A 15,312-nucleotide genomic window follows, 5' to 3' on the forward strand; every position below is an offset into this window, starting at 1 on the left:
ACCCTGCATCCTGATTGGCGCAGGTGAGAGCTGACCCCTCCCTTCCTCTTCTTTCCGTGCACTCTCTCTCTTCTTCTCACCTCCTCCCGCAAAGGCAGGGACTCTCCCCTTATTGGCTAAAAGTGTCCCCACCCATCGCCTTCGGTTGCACCGCATGGCCTGACGGGAATTGTAGTCCTAGGTATGCAGGAATTGCCGACGATGCCAGCGAGCGGGACTACGAATCCCCATAGGCCCCTGCGCGACTCCGGCTGGGCAGGATTCCGGACAACGCCTGGTTCCTCTCGGGTCCTTCCGGCGTCGCCGGAGTGAATTGATCCGGGAGTTGAAGAGGGCTTCAAAGGTGGGAAGTGAAGTCAGTACCTCAGTAACCGGTAAGGTGTGGCTGTTCTGTCCCAGTCCCCGTGGTCCCGCGTGGAGCAGAAGAGGTCTGGGGTCACATGGGGGCCGTGGCTAGGGCACTAGGGCTTGGTTCTGGCAGGCGGAGCGGACGGAGCTGGGAACGGGGCCCTACGGGCGTAAGCGAGGTTACCCTACGCGAGTGGCGTAAAGCGGGTTTGTAAATGCCGCCTGCCCTGCTCGGGCCCGAACGCCTCCAGGAAGTCTCCTGTAGGTGGGGGCGGGAGGGGAAGGGCGAGGTGGCCTCTGCTGCCCCCGGAGTAGGGAGAGGGCGGATGTGCCTGGGGTGGGGTCCTCTGAAGGTGTGGCTTGGGGCGGGGAGATGAGACTGCTGTTTTCCCCCAGCTTTAGAAGTAGGATAGGGAAGGAGTGGAGGAAGGAAGGGGCACTTGGAATCGACTCTTGAGGTGACTCGTGTTATGCCCTTTGAAAGAAGAGAACTGTAGAAGGAAGAGTCAAAATGTTGACAGAGATCTACGGATTCAGTTCCAGTTTCATGATGTGGTCCCTCTAAGGAGGTAATTTTGTCCCGAATAGGCAAGTTTAACTTTATAAAGATGTAATTCCTAATATGTATTTACACCTTTGCTGTTTCAAGGAGTATTCCTAGTGGGATGCTAACGAGGAAACTGAGGGAGTAAATGATGTGCACAAGGTCACACACATAGGGACAGATCTTCTGACTCTAATCCATTTGTAATCCAGCTTCTAAATCTGAGCTGCCGCACCAGAAAGAAAGAGTGGGGAGATTGGTTGTATTTTTTGAAGAGGAAGTTGCAAAGTGATGTATTTTAGGTATTTCTAAGAAGCCATCTGTGAATTCCTCAATAAAAGAAGCACTCACTCTAATCTGTTGTTGGAAAAATAAGAATCAATTTCAACTTAGCTATTTTTTCCTTATATTAGAGGTATATTAAGTGATGAATAGTGCTACCGTTTTAAATGGTAATTAATGGTACAGGAGAAAAGTAACAATATGGCTCATCTTTACTCGTGAAAGATACTCCTTTCCCTTTCTACTTTAGGACTGTACTTTTATTATTATTCTCAACTGAGAACAATGGGATTGGGATTCTTCCACGAAACTTATTTTACACTTTTTCAAATAATACAGCATCAAGAGACAGTTTAGTGTGCTCATTACTAGAAAAGAAGATATGCTGCATTTCTTGGAGGTAACATGACTTTTTTTTTTTTTTTTTACTTCCCCTCATTTTCTTTGTGTGTGTGTGTAAATAATAACATCAGGCTTTTGTATATTTTATTTTTCTTACCATCTGTGAGTTTTAACTCATCCTTGTTTCATGTTAAAGAATGGAAAAATAGTACATTTATGTTTTGTATTGAGCAGAAAGTAGTGTGCTTGTTCCATTCTTATCCATTGTTGTGACCAAATATAATTACAGTGCATAAATATTAGACAGTTCTTTAATAGAGTTTTAGTAGTACATTCATTGATATTTGTTCCTGATAAGTTTATATATAAGAATCAGTTATCTACTGATCACAGGTAATCTGTCATGGCTTACTGTTGTATGCATTGACCATTGAAATATGCAGGGTTTGAGTGTACTCTGCAGTTATTAAAATTACCCACAATATGTCTAACTTCTGAGTGCAAAAACACTTTCTAGAATCAGGAGTACTATTACATTCCTTTTAAAATAAAAATGACTTTTAAAATAAAAGAGAGTTGTAATACTTACTACAGAATGAAGTAAAATCAAGAATAGTTAGCACCATGAGTAAGAAATGCAGTACACAAGGAAGGAAGACCTAACTAAGCAAGTGGAAACTTATGTGGAGATAACTGACTCAGTGCTGTGTTAGACGGGTGCGGTAGTTTAAGTAAACCATAAACCGATCATGAGTCAGTGATAGTAAAGAAAGAATGTTAGTATATTTTCTATATGGCCACATACAGGCATTTGGTTTGTTGGAGGAAGTGAGAAATGAGTTCTAATTTTTGGCATGCATTTGGGAGGTTGTGGAATGAACTTTTAAACCTAAAGTCAGCAAAATTTAGGAATTAGTAAAATTAATATAACGCACTTGTCGAGTGCATGCTAATTTTTGTCCTTGGTTAGATTGTACCACTAACTTTTCTTCATCTCTGAGCATCATCGTAGTTTTGGTATTTTGTCTGGTCAGTAACAGAATGGTAAGATAATGTTTTTATTGTATTTATCATCTTTCATTTTCATCTGTCATCTACATGTTGGAGTACTGTGGTGGTATAACTGAGTACCTGTTTACAAAGAGAATAAAGAAAGAAGTTCAGATTGGTTTTAAGTGCAAGATTCTGTAACTAGTAACTGGCGGGACCAAGGCATAATCCAGGTCTTTTAACTATAGACCTTTTTAATACTTTGAGATAAAGACTCAGTTTCCTTATTTATTTTTACATGAGAAAAAGACTTACAATGACTTAAATATTCAGGTACTATTACCCTGTTGCTCTATTCAGTGCTGACAGTTTCTCTTTTGTTTCCTGTGTACCTTTCCAGCCTTATCCCCAGCCTTTCTTGTTTACTGTGCCTTTCAGTTACTACCTGCATAAGCTTTTTCCTGACTTGGGGGCATTTATACTTGTTTCATCCTCCTGCTTGGACTTTCCTGGTGGCTCAGATGGTAAAGCATCTGTCTACAGTGGGGGAGACCCGGTTTCAATCCCTGGGTTGGGAAGATCCCCTAGAGAAGGAAATGGCAATCCACTCCAGTACTATTGCCTGGAAAATCCCATGGACAGAGGAGTCTGGTAGGCTACAGTCCATGGGGTCGCAAAGAGTCGGACACGACTGAACGACTTCACTCACTCACTCATCCTCCTGCTTGGACTGCTTCACCTCCCCTTCCCAAGTCTGGCTCTTTTCCATCCCATGGACTGTAGCCCACCACGCTCCTCTATCTATGGAGTTCTCCAGGCAAGAATACCAGAATGGGTAGCCATTCCCTTCTCCAGGAGATCTTCCCATCCTAGGGATTGAACCCAGGTCTCCTTGCCTTGCAGGCAAACTCTACTGTCTGAGCTACCAGGGAGGCCCCAAGTCTGGCCAACTCCTAGTTAATTTTCAAGTCTCAGTTTAGATGTCATTTCTCAGGGGAATGTTCCCTGACCTTTGACTCCTCCTTCCTCAAACTAAGTTCCTACTGTATATTCACCATACTCTGTACTTTTTTATAGCATCATCACGATAGGAACTTAATTATTTTTGTGTTTACTTGATAAGTGTCTGTCTCCCTCACTAGACAGTAAGCTTCCTGAGCAGGGCCCTTATTTGTCATGTGCCTTACCTCATTACTTATACAGTGCCCGGCACAAAGTTAAGTAGTCAGTAATTATTTGCTGAATGTATGAATAAATGTAAGTGCTTTCATGCACAGTGCATCCAGCACTCTGCAAGGGGCAGAAATACAAAAATGAGTAAAAGAGATTTGTTTCCTACCTTTGGATAAAAAGAGGTTATTGACAGAAGTTGGATACAAATTGTACAAAGATGTTTGTTCTTTCTTGGAGGTCTGTAAAATCAGGGTAGTTTTCTGTGTGGAAATGGCAAAGGAATCATTTTCTATTACAGCAAAATTTCTGTATAACAGTGTTTTGGAGACCTTATCACTATCCTGCTCTTGCAAGCAACATTCATTATAATAAAATACAGATATGCAAGAAACTAACTTTCTGTGAATTCTATTCTTCCCTGTTAGCTCCTCTGTCCTCAACAAAATTCATGAGTTTCCCTTTTCTTTGTTGTTTTGTTTTTTAAGCACAGTAATCTTCCTTTGAATTTTACCTTTAATATAACTTGCCTTCGACAAGGTGACTGTAAAACTGAGTGGTGTTTATTTCAAAGGAGCTTACAGTTTGAGCTTCATGAAAACTGTCATATTTCAGTGGCCCTTAAGGTAGTATCTTATTTGCTTTAAACCTCGGTACTTACGAGATTGAAAATATTATTTTCAAAACATGAAGACTAAATTCAGAAATGTGTTAGGTTTTGGTTCTGAAAACAAACTCTCTGATCCTTCAGAGTACTGCTATAATGGTGTAGAATAAATTCAGCAACTCAGAGTTGCTGTAGCTTTGCATGCCATCATGAATTTACCAATTCACTCTCCCACAAAATATTGTCAAAAAGTGCTTGCTCATACTTGGCCCAGTTTGTATCGTTAATACAAGTCTTTGATAAATCCTAAACTTACATTTTTAAGTAAGTCCCTATGTTACTTGAATTAGGGATAATAAAATTCGTTTTGACCTAGCATACCAATATGTGAAGGATAAAACTGAGGTACTGCTTCTTATATCTTGTTTAATTATTAAGGTTGTTAATGATTGGTAACATGTGCCAAGAATTTTAAGCTAATGCCATGATAAACAGTTTTTTGTCCACAATATAAACTGCAGAAGTGATTTAGAAGTTAAATAGTGTGATTGATGGTGTATATTACTGCATTTGAAATGTTATAGAAAGCTGTGGTCTTATTAGTGATTTATATTTTAGCAGTACAAGCACGCGTGCACACACGATGTACAAAGTGAAAGCACCTTTATTGTAGCAGTTAGAAATAATTTATTTGCAGAAAGGTAGACTGTGTAGTTTGGTGGTCCATTTTTGTTTATATGTAGAATTTAGTTTTCTCATTTTAGCTACACAATTGCATCTTGGATACAGTGTAATATTCATATTTTTCAAGATCACGCTTACTTTTTTGCTGTGCATAATCTTTCTTTTTAACCACTTAAAAAGTGGCATGAGTCTTCAAACTCAGTGTCACTCTACAGTTGTCTAGAATCAGGTGTTGCTATTTGAAAAAAAAAAAAAAGATTTTTCTTTTTCATCAGCTGGCTTATGAATTGTTGGGTAACAGCAGTGGAACATATTAAGTAGTAGTCATTACTGTTTACTCATGCCAGTCCTCTGGAAATAAGTTTACCAGAAAAAGATAGATTGTATAATAATGATACTTTGATTTATTCATTTATCTTACATTTGTTAAATATATGTTATGTGTAAAATTGCCTTAAATCTTTGTATGAACCCTGTAATGTAGAGGCACTATTATCCCCAATTTAAGAAAACTAAATATAGGGAGGTTAAGTAACTTTCACAAGGTCACACAACCACTTACTGCTTGGAATTAGGATTTAAATCCATGCTAGTGAAGTTAAGACGCTATATTTTTAATCATGGCAGTAAAAATGATGTTTGTTTTTGAGCACCGATGGAGGGCTCAACTTAGATTAGAGTTCCAGTTACAAAAAGTTGTGTTTTAGATACTAAAGTCAATGTGGCAGGCAAAAATTACTTATCTGAAAATTTACTCTAAAAGGAACACTTTGAAAGTTACCACATTGGAAACTGACATAGCATTAACAAACATCATTTTTCCTCTAGCATTGGAATAGAATTACTTTTCCTTTGAGTGCTGGGTCAAGTATTTAACTTGCTATTCAGAGATCTTTCTGGAAAGGAAATATGTGTGGTGAGCCTCTCATTTAGGGGACAGTTGTGGCTCTCAGTCCAGTGGTGGGTAGCAGATCCATGTCTTTATCGCTTTCATTCAGGGGCTTATATTTGCGGAATGGAATTACAATCATCCGGTATTTCAATAGTTATTTTTGTTTTCTTCAAAATGAAAAATGTTAAACGTGCCCATTGAATTTGCACAGGGCAAGTATATGTATAGTGTGACACAGGTATGCTCCCTGGAGTTATGTAAAGTGGCAGCTTGACATGTATTTCTTTATTGTCTCTCTTCCCTACAAGACTGCACACCCTCAAGGGCATGGAGTATATCTAGCTTTTCATCATCACATCTCCAACACTGCTGCTGATTTAGACTGACTATGAAGATCCCCTGGAGAAGGAAATGACAGCCCACTCCAGTATTCTTGCCTGGAGAATCCCATGGACAGAGGAGCCTGGTGGGCTGCAGTCCATGGGGTCGCAAAGAGTCGGACACGACTGAGTGACTACACTTACTTATGCAGAGTACTGAGCTAGGTACTAGCAAATAGAGAAAGGAATAAAACTTCTCTACAGTGTTTATAATTTAGTGGATAGTAGGGGGCTGGAAAGACCATTATATGGACATTTGGTCTTTCTGATATATTAAGTACTTGCACATGCATCAGTTCATTTGATAATTTTGCATCGGAGCCAATAAGAAGGGGGAAAAAATGATAGTTTCTCTGAGTTATCTTCTGGTCCCTGGCACTGAAATATGCCTTTCTGCCTTATTCAGCCATCCTGTCTTCAGGATGAACTGGAAATCTAATGGAGTTTGGGGTTCAGGAAGGACAAAACCCTCAGGTGTTAAACCCTTGCTTCCTTCTTAGACTTCATTGTGTTGCTGGAACCAAAGGCATTTGGGAATGGTAAATGAGTCATACCTAGCCTCCAGAATGCAACTGCTCCCTATACCAGTTCACATTGTTACAAGGCTGTCTAATTTAATTCCAAAGGATTTCGAATAATGCTGTGTCCTTTTATTCAGAGTAGACACTTGCAGATGCCTTTATCCATAATAAAATTGGCATTTTGACAGTACTGTCAAAACTTGAGAGGTTTCTGAGGTCCTCCCTTGATTTTGGTTTCCTTCCTTGAAAAATGAATACAGTTTTATAAGTGAAGGTCATGGGAGGAATTGTATATATGATACAAACAAATACCATTCTGTCTTCATTTCTTCTTGTGACTAATAGCATTTTTATTTGAGATCACTTGGAGCTAAAGGTGAAGTTAAATGTCATTATAGTGATAGAATCTTGTCCTTATTCTCACTTACTGTTAAACAAATGAGTCAGAGTCCATTTATTAGGTTGGTGCAAAAGTAATTGCAGTTTCAGTCTGTGAATTTTAAATCATTATAACTTGGTTAAAATACATCTTTATTAATCAAAATAGGAACCATTACAATCAACATATTTTTGCCAATAAGAAATAAGTTTGTTTATTCCTGTAGTGTAAAAATCCATGCTTTGGGATTCGACAAACTCTTGGAAAGCATTTTCTGCATCCTATTGGTTATGGAAGCATTTTCCCTGCAAAAAGTTGGTGAGATTCTTGAAGAAGTGGTAGTCAGTTGACGAGAGGTCAGGTGAACCTGGCAAATGAGGTAAGGCCCAATTCATTCAACTTTTGAAGTGTTAGTTGTGTGATGTGTGGTCAGACGTTATCCTGGATAAGAATTAGGCCCTGTAGACCAGTACTGGCTGCAAGCATTGCAGTTTTCAGTGCATCTCATCAATTTGTTGAGCATACTTACCAGATGTAATGGTTTCACTGTGATTCAGAACGTTGTAGTAGATCAGACACTACCAAACAGTAACCATGACTTTGGTGCAAGTTTGGCTTTGGGATATATTTTGGAGATTCTTCTCAGTCCAGCGCTGAACTTGTCATCACCACTAGTTGTCATATAAAATCCACTTTTTGTCTCATGTAACAATCCAATCGAGAAATAGTTTGTTGTTGTTGTGTAGAATAAGAGAAGAATATACTTCAAAGCAATGATTTTATTTGGTTTGCGGTCAGCTCATGAGGCACCCACTTAACTAGTTTTTTCACCTTCCAGTTTGCTTCGAATACCAAATGATTGTAGAATGGTTGAGATGTTGAGTTCTTCAGCAACTTCTCCTGTAGTTGTAAGAGAATCAGCTTCAGTGATTGCTTTCAGTTGATTGTTGTCAACTTCTGAGGGCTGGCCACTGTGCTCCTCATCTTCAAGGCTCTTTCCTCCTTTGCAGAACTTCTTGAACCACCACTGCACTGTGTGTTTGTTAGCAGTTCCTGGGCCAAATGCGTTGTTGATGTTGTGAGTTGTCAGCGCTGCCTCGTGACCCATTTTGAACTCAGATGAGAAAATTGCTCGAATTTGCATTTTGTCTAACATCATTTCCACAGTCCAAAATAAATATAAAATAAACAGCAAGTAGAAAATCATTAGCAAAAAAACATAAAGTGAGAAATGCACGTTAAAATAATGTATAGCATAACCACATTTATTAAGAATATATTCAATATCAAACAGCAAATTTCAGCAGTGCGAAACTGCAGTTACATTTATACCAACCTAATATCTGGGGCTAATAATTTTATCAACATTTAAGCACCTTGTGGCAGTGTTGTGGTGCAAAGAAATTTGATAAAATACACATTGCATACTGTAGCGAACCTTAGGCAATAAGGAGTTATTAAGGAAAATGTAAGACTATAAGTGATACAGAGCAGGTAAGCCTGAGCCGTGTGATATGTGCGTGTGTTAGTTGCTCAGTTGTGTGTGATTCTTTGCGACTTAGCCCTCCAGGCTCCTCTGTCCATGGAATTCTCCAGGCAAGAATACTGGAGTGGGTAGCCGTTCCCTTCTCCAGGGTATCTTCCCGATGCAGGGACAGCACCCAGGACTACCACATTGCAGGCAGATACTTTACCATCTGAACCACCAGTGAGCCCATGAGAGCTTAAGTTGAATTTCTAAGGGGTTTTAAAGGAAGGCTTTAGAGTTGTGTTAGAGAAATTGAAACTCACAAATACTAATGCAAAAGAGAATATAGAGAAGTACCTCAAACACTAAATTAGGCAGTTAGGCATTATTTAATTCATGAACCACTAGATTAAGAACTTCATGGGCAAAAGATGAACACATTCAAGGGAACAAATTTGTTTCCTGCCCTCCAACAAATGTTTTCATTTAAATTTTGTTCAGACCAGAATTGAACAATTGCATTCGAATAGGGGGATAAAATAGAATATTGTCACTGCCAAAGAGATGTGTCTTTTTCCCCTGAACTTGTGCAGGAATATCTTAGAAGCTCAAATAGCAGTTGGTGCTATTTTTGTTGTTCGCCTTTCCCATCAGAGGTAGCAGGCCTTTTGATTCTGTTCTCTTTTGGTTTTCCTGAATAGATTATCCCCTCTTACGGATTTTTTTGGGAAGTTCTTTGACCACATCTTGATTTCACTCTTCTACCAAGCCTGCTCCTGGGCCACAACTTTCTTTATTAAATTGATCTACGTACACTAAGAGAATAAAAATTTTTAACACAGACTTAGCAAATAATTTTACAATGCATTTGATGATCACATATTTTAAGAATTCCTAAACTGTAATTTACTTTGAATGACACTTGTAACTTTTTGGGTGGCCCAGGTAATTTATATATGCCTTCATTTTGGCAAGCGGGGAGGAAAAGGTTTTAAAAGGCTATTCTAAGTGTCCTTTTTGACACTGTGATAATCAGTATTAGCCCATCCTTGTGTGTACTGTGCAGGGGCAGGACTAGGGTGAGGCAAACAAAGAGTTCAGTGTACAAAATTTCAAGAGGCACCCACTCTCTGTCCTACAAGAGCTTAATTTTGTGCTCTAGCCATCTGGTTTGCCTCACGCTCATTCCAGGCCTGATGCCGTGTCAGATTCATAGAATCTTGGATGAAATATCAGTAACTAATAATATGAATGTTTATTGTATGTCAGATACTGCAATAAGTACATGCGTTTTGTACTCTTAATAACGCTGTGATGTGAATACCTCAGTCAGTATTGCCAGTAAATTTCTCATTGAGTTTAAAAAGAGAGTAAATGATATCACCCATTCAAACTTAAAGCTGTTTTAAATCTGAGCACTTACCTACTACTCTGTGCTATCCATCCATATGTAGAAAATGTTAGTTACTTGTCCATTTATGATTTCTGTATTTGGACACTACTCCCCCCAAATATTCTTACACTGATATGATGCAGTTAACTTTTAAAGTACCTGAGTCAGAGGTCTTGGTATCAAAAAATGCAAGATCCACAGACTTGTGCTGCTGTATACCCTAGGGCGACCTTGAATCAGAGCCACGTTCCCATTGGCGTTAGTCTCTAAACATTTTGCCTGGAGTCTGGGGGTCTTGGCTCTCAGCTGAGTGATCCGTGGAGGACACAGAGAGCAGGGCAGGTGATCCTAGAAGTAGATCACTTTGGCAGACAGAAGACATGGCAGGCATGTCCCAGACAATGGGTTATAGTAGCTCTATAGAATATATACTTAAAATATGTCACTGTTTAGTTTATTAATGTGAATTTCTGGGGACTTTTATTTCTAAATTGTGAGGTTTGGAGATTGGACTTGATAGTATAGAGGAATATGTGTTAATGGCTGTTTTCGCTTTAAAATTTTATAGTCTTAATGTTTAGGTATCTTAAATTTGTGAGTATGTGACAGCAGTACAGATAAATTTACTGGTGAGCGATTGAGATCTGAAACTATCTGAATTATGGAAAAAAATCTGGGTCTGGATAATATTTGCCAGCGCTTACCTTTACTATTTGGACCACTTCCTTTGTTCAAAATGCTTGTGTAGTGATTGTGCCTAGAGCAGTGGTTCTCAAATTATGGAGAGAGAGGGCTCCTGTGAGAGAAAGGGCTGGTAAACTGTAGTTATTACCCAATACATTTATTGGATGAATGAACAGTTTATTGAATCCAAGCAAGTCTGGTTCTAGGGTCACTGTGCTTGTTACTCACCACTGTAAAGACAGTGCTAATAATGTTAATTAAGTACAGTAGCCCCCTCATACCTTCCCCCCTACTATGTCTATAGGTCCAAGACTCCTAGTGGATGTTGGAAACCTCAGATAGTACCAAGCTCTTTATATACTATTATTTTTTCCTATACAACTATGATAGTTTAATTTATAAATAGCAAGAGATTGGCAGCCATAATAAGATAGAGCAATTATAATAATTCAGTGTAATAAAGTTATGCAAATGTGGTCTCTCAAAATATCTTAGTGTACTGTACCTACCTTCCTGTGATGATACTAGGTGATAAAATGTCTGAGTGATAAGACTAAGTGGGGTGAGTGACATAGGCATTGTGATTTAGTGTTAGGATACTGTTGACCTTCTTTTGTTCTCTTACTGTTGACCTGATGATACATCTGAAGGAGGGTCATCAAGCCATGATGGTGTGAGTAGTGGCATGTTAGGAGCAGGTGATATCTATGATTGGGGGTCTCAGACTGGAGGGCATGAGGTTACATTATGCTGCTCGGAATGGCAAACAGTTAAAAATTTCTGAATTGTTTATTTCTGAAATGTTCCATTTAATATTTTGGGCTTTGGTCAACCTTAGGTGAAACTGGTTAAAGTAAGGGGTAAACCACTGTGTAATTCAAACAGCCCTATTCCTATTCACCTTTAGGTGAAGTGTCAAGCCTTTCTTAGAACCTTACAAAGTCGCCTCAGTCGTGTCTGACTCTTTGCCACCCCATGGACTGTAGCCTGTCAGGCTCCTCTGTCATGGGATTCTCCAGGCAAGAATACTAGAGTATGTTGCAATTTCCTCCTCTAGAGAATCTTCCTGACCCAGGGATCGAACTCATGTCTCCTGTGTAACAGGTGGATTCTTTACCAAATTCATTTTGGTCTAAGTAGGATCTCTTGCGTACTCTTTTCCTCTGCCTGCCTTTTTCCTAGCATCTTCCTCTAAACCTTTCTCTCTTGTTTGGCAGTGGCTACAACATTTTGACCTGAGAAGGTCCTGAAAGGTAGGTCATGATACCAAATGCTGACCTTTCCAACTATGACTTGGCCAGACTGATCTATTCCTACCTTGAAATAAATTCAGTTTCTGGGTATGATTTGTGATGCTGGGTGCTTGAGAGAAAGCAAAGTGGTGTTCAGTTCAGTTCAGTCGCTCAGTCGTGTCCGACTCTTTGCGACCCCATGAATCACAGCACGCCAGGCCTCCCTGTCCATCACCAACTCCCGGAGTTCACTCAGACGCACGTCCGTCGAGTCCGTGATGCCATCCAGCCGTCTCATCCTCTGTCGTCCCCTTCTCCTGCTCCCAATCCCTCCCAGCATCAGGGTCTTTTCCAATGAGTCAACACTTCGCATGGGGTGGCCAAAGTACTGGAGTTTCAGCTTTAGCATCATTCCTTCCAAAGAAATCGCAGGGCTGATCTCCTTCAGAATGGTCTGGTTGGATCTCCTTGCAGTCCAAGGGACTCTCAAGAGTCTTCTGCCACACCACAGTTCAAAAGCATCAATTCTTCGGTGCTTAGCTTTCTTTATAGTCCAACTCTCGCATCCATACATGACTACTGGAAAAACCATAGCCTTGACTAGACAGACCTTAGTCGGCAAAGTAATGTCTCTGCTTTTGAATATGCTATCTAGGTTGATCATAACTTTTCTTCCAAGGAGTAAGAGTCTTTTAATTTCATGGCTGCAATCACCATCTGCAGTGATTTTGGATGCCCCCAAAATAAAGTCTGACACTGTTTCCACTGTTTCCCCATCTATTTCCCATGGATTGATGAGACCGGATGCCATGATCTTCGTTTTCTGAATGTTGAGCTTTAAGCCCCCTTTTTCACTCTCCTCTTTTACTTTCATCAAGAGGGTTTTTAGTTCCTCTTCTCTTTCTGTCATAAGGGTAGACACCAGGAATAAAATTGTACTGTCCTTGAATTTTAAAGTTCCATTTCCTTTAAGATGATACAGTTTTTACCCCCTTTGTACTTTCTGATGAGGAAATAAGGCCAGTAATGAAGTGAAACTTCTGTCAAGTCAGGAGGACCCAAAACCCTTGTCTCAGGTGCTGAGTCAAACTTAATTTTACCTGTGTCTTGGAGACTGTCCTTAGCAGTCTTCTTTTTTTTTTTTTTCGTTTCTTCTGACTCTAGCCACTGATCTTTCCATACCAGTGATATCCAACCTGTCCTGTTCACAAGAATCATCTGGGCTTGCTGATGAGAATACAGCTTCCCTAACCCTTTCTTGGAGATTATGAGTAATCCTGAGAACTTGTGTTTTTAATAAGCCCTGAAGTGATTGTGATGGTTTAGGTTGTCCAGCATTTGGAAACTTCAGCACTCTTTACTCTTTCTCATAAAGTTGTGCTTTCTCCTGAAAGCTGGGTAACTTTTTGGATCTTGCTTATGTGTAAAGCAAGGTTAACCAATGTTGGAATGCTTCCACTTTTAGAATTTTGTGAACTATTAAATTATACACCAGTTGTATCCTTGATAAAATTAAGACATTAGAATTAATAATCTCTGGTTTTGTTCCCTTTGGTTTTCTTATAAATTTCTTTTGGAATTCTGATTTTATTTTCAGTGGTCTGATGCTTATATTCTCAGTTTACTACAGTAGGAAGAGCTTGGGATAGCCAAAAGAGATAAAAACTGGTAAATGTAACTGGGTCCAAACTTCGTTAATAGAATTATTTAGATTTCTGTGTTTGTTTTTGTTTTGCTAGGCTTAATATTTGAAAAGTGTTAGCAAGACTGATTCAATTTATAGATTGCCCATCTCTTGTCTCATTAATTTATGCATTCAGCAAACATTTATTAAGGTCTACTGTGTACCTGCTAATGCTGACTGGTAATGTCACTATTGGGAAAAAGAAACACACTTATAAATTATAACATGAACTCATGGATTCTTTTTACTGTTGGAATTAATAAACTTCTTTTAGCTAAATATTATGGACAGTTTGGAGAGCCAACGAAAATAAATAAAACTTTCCTCCTTTAGGGAGGGAAGTGAAAGGAATTATAAGAATTTGGGATCATGTAAGGGGGCTAGTGTTAGATTTGACTGTAGAGAAAAGCAAGACAACTGGCTTACAAATATTTTTCAAGTCTAGAATTTCCTTTACTTAGGAAGCTTCTATTTTTCCCGAAAACTATATGCATCAATTCCAAGAACTTCCATTTGTTCACACATTTTATTTGAGAGTAAATAACCTTGGCCCTGTTGTGCCCCAGAGGGAGAAAGTGAGGCTGTTTCAGGAAATGCTGATTCTGAACCTTGACATATACCCAAGTGTGGTTCTTTAAATGAACAGACTCCTTTGCTTGGTTGTATAGTGTGTGGCTGAAATTCTTAAGACTAAATTTGGCATTAAAGTGGCATAGAGTTGCATGTTGTTTATTGAACTGTTTCAAATGAAGAAGCATGTAGAAGGATTGACAACAAAATTTTAACTTGAAGTTAAAATTGGCAGAACAGTTTAATATTTTAAAAGCTTTATTGGAATTGTTGATTTTTATTCACATACAAATGCTAATGAAACTGGCCCAGCTTATGACTGTCTGTTCTGAAAAGTTCAGATATAAATTGGTTCTTTGGAACATTTTCCCATGGGAACAATGTTTTAAAAGAGTAGTTAAGTGTGGAGTAACCAGCCACTTGTGTAGCCCATAATGTTGCTATAATACTGTCTTTTTGATGACAAATAGTAGCTGATAGTAAAGTTAGTTTTAGAGGCAAGAAAAACTATATAATTTATATATATATATATGTAAATTAGAGAAAGAGACAGTTATAGAGAGACAGTTAATTTAAATAGTATCTTAGGAGAAAATTTCCAACATGGTACAGTACCGCTTATTAGACAAAATGTTTTTAAAAAAATGAATGCCTGTATTTGAAAAGGTAAAAATTAAGTGTTTGGGCGGGTAGATAGGTAGATATCAGCAGGAATTCAGAAAGTGACTTTAGCCACCTTACTGATGTGTTCAACTGTGCCTGCCTTTGTATATGCAGGGATAGGCATGTGTTCAAAAGAGTAAAAGACAAAAATGGTCCCATTGAGTGTACTTCAGTATCTCACCTCCTTTAATTTCTGCCTCCTTTTGACTGAGATCCTTTAAAACTTAGACTCCTCTCTTGCCAACTCACCAGTTCAACCTCTGCTGGTAGTGCCCTCTATATACAAGTGACACTACTCTTTGAGTGTTATACTTGACCTCATCAAGAAATGAAATAAAAAAATTTTTTTAGGTTATTGTCCATATTCAGAAGCATCTAAAACTTTTGACCTCCTTCTCTTGGAAACACCTGATGCTGGTCCTCTTATCTAGTTCTCCCATAAAAGCATAGCATCCTGTGTGGTTTTCACAATTGTTCAT

At 38.9% G+C, this 15,312-nt stretch overlaps 1 protein-coding gene across 2 annotated transcripts in view; it reads left to right on the forward strand.

The window, feature by feature from the left end:
• Positions 1-280: 280 nt before the first annotated feature.
• Positions 281-15,312, forward strand: part of PDCD10 (programmed cell death 10) — a 46,260-nt gene continuing 31,228 nt past the window's right edge. Inside the window, exon 1 of one of the 2 annotated variants that reach the window (XM_068965628.1) lies at positions 281-374. The gene's annotated coding sequence lies outside the window, so the exon portion shown is untranslated. Of the gene's footprint in view, positions 375-790; positions 918-15,312 lie in introns of those variants that run through there. The other variant, XM_068965636.1, reaches the window with a different exon arrangement.

Source organism: Capricornis sumatraensis, chromosome 1 (genome assembly GCF_032405125.1).
Source record: "Capricornis sumatraensis isolate serow.1 chromosome 1, serow.2, whole genome shotgun sequence".
Classification (NCBI taxonomy): Eukaryota; Metazoa; Chordata; class Mammalia; order Artiodactyla; family Bovidae; genus Capricornis; species Capricornis sumatraensis.